At 40.7% G+C, this 2054-nt stretch overlaps 1 non-coding gene and 1 pseudogene across 1 annotated transcript; both read left to right on the top strand.

The window, feature by feature from the left end:
• Positions 1–442: 442 nt before the first annotated feature.
• LOC124512706 (small nucleolar RNA SNORA7) lies at positions 443–582 on the top strand. The gene has a single exon (XR_006962223.1). It is a non-coding gene; the product is annotated as a small nucleolar RNA SNORA7 (small nucleolar RNA).
• A 72-nt stretch (positions 583–654) lies between these two features.
• LOC124512265 (60S ribosomal protein L32-like) lies at positions 655–1089 on the top strand (annotated as a pseudogene).
• The last annotated feature ends 965 nt before the right edge of the window (positions 1090–2054 follow it).

The following is a 2054-nucleotide window of genomic DNA, read 5'->3' as shown; positions in this document are numbered from 1 at the left end:
CAAATGCTTTTTTAAAAAATCTATTGAGATAACCCTATGTTTTTTGCTTTTTTAGTTTACTGATATGGTGACTTTACACTATTGATTTCTTTGAATGTTGAACCAACTTTGCATTCCAGGGATCGATTCTGCTTGGATAAATATATATGTTTTTTCCCTGGATTTGATTTGCCAAAATTTTATTAAGAATTGTCATGTTTAGGGGCGCCTGGGTGGCGCAGTCGGTTGAGCGTCTGACTTCAGCCAGGTCACGATCTCGCGGTCCGTGAGTTCGAGCCCCGCGTCGGGCTCTGGGCTGATGGCTCAGAGCCTGGAGCCTGTTTCCGATTCTGTGTCTCCCTCTCTCTCTGCCCCTCCCCCGTTCATGCTCTGTCTCTCTCTGTCCCAAAAATAAAATAAACGTTGAAAAAAAAAATTAAAAAAAAAAGAATTGTCATGTTTAGACCTCCCACGATCATGTCTGGAGAGTGGTTGGTATTCTGCCATCTTTGGAGATGAGAGGGAAAACAAGCTTGGCAGAGGTACCCATTCCATTCCCAGCTTGCTCGGTAGCTGGTGTTTGGAAGACTCTCTGCAACAATGTTCAAGCCCTGAGCAGGAAAGCCTCCTTCCAGGACTCTTTGACACCATTTCTGCCTCGTTCTTGAAGGCATCATGGCTGCCTTCAGACCTCTGGTGAAGCCCAAGATTCTTAAAAATAAGACCAAGAAATTCATCTGGCACCAGACTGATAGGTCAAAATCAAGCGCAACCAGTGGAAACCCAGAGGCATTGACAATAGAGTGTGCAGAAGATTCAAGGGCCAGATCTTGATGCCCAACGTTGGTTACAGGAGCAACATGAAAACAAAGCACATGCTGCCCAGTGGTTTCTGGAAGTTTCTAGTCCATAACCTCAAGGAGCTTGAGGTGCTGCTGACGTGCAACAAATCTTACTGTGCAGATTGCTCACAATGTCTCCTCCAAGAACCACGACGCCATGGTGGAAAGAGCAGCCCCGTTGGCCATCGGTCCCATTGCCAGGCTGTGCAGCAAAGTAAATGAACAGACAGCTTATGTGCATGTCGTATTTGTGTTAATAAAACCATAAACTTACAAAAAAAAAAAGAATTGTCGTGGTTAGATTCATAAGCATATTATCTCAGAGTTTTTGGTAATATCTTTTTCTGGTTTTTATATCAGGATAATGAAGGGAGACGTGTTCTGCCTCTTCTGTTTCCTGAGAGGGTTTGTGTAAAATTGGTACTATTTCTTTATTATTTTCTTCCTCATTTTTTTAGTTTGAATACTTCTACATTATTTGAATCTTGCCTAAAGAGAATGCAATAGTTAAAACTTTTTTTTTCTATTTTGAGATAATTTTATACTTACATAAAAATTGCAAAAAAACAGTATGGAGAGCCCATTTATCTTTCACCCAGATTTTCCTAATGTTAACATTGTACATGATCATCAAAACCAGGAAAATAACATTGATGTATTACTGTTAATTAATTTATATATCTTATTCAAATTTTACCACTTTCCCAATAATGGCCCTATACTTGTCTAAGATTCCACAGTCCATTTAGTTGCCATGGACCTTTTTCCCCTCTCTCCTTTCAGTACTTTTGAATAATTTATTATAAAGCCATTAGCTTGTGCCAAACAAAGTATTCATCAGTGGGGAGTGGGAGTTTCAGAGACCTGTCATAGACATAGGAGCCCAAATGTGGTGAGGCACATCAGTGGATTGGAGTGGTGAGGGCCCAACAGGATTGTTAGGGACTTAGTTGAGAGAGGAGTGCCCTCTATGCAAGGGGAAGGGGTAAGAATGGGCCCAGAGTGGGTGAGATGATGAGGGCATCTGTACAGGGCTATGATGGTAACAACAGAAGATTGGTTACACATGGGGCTTGATAAAATAAATAAACATACTGAGAATAATGAAAGATAGGTGTTTCTCTATCAGAAAAGGCAATTATGATATAGAGAGGAAGGTAACTAAAATGAATGAATCTTGTGGTATTGGAATAGAATTGAAGGTAACTGTGTAGACTTACGGTTTTCACATGT

This window comes from Lynx rufus, unplaced genomic scaffold (assembly GCF_022079265.1).
Source record: "Lynx rufus isolate CCGP_SWC_20201006 ecotype Redwood Valley unplaced genomic scaffold, mLynRuf1.p SCAF_17, whole genome shotgun sequence".
NCBI classification, from domain to species: domain Eukaryota; kingdom Metazoa; phylum Chordata; class Mammalia; order Carnivora; family Felidae; genus Lynx; species Lynx rufus.
This window is presented reverse-complemented; position numbering and strand designations above follow the sequence as displayed.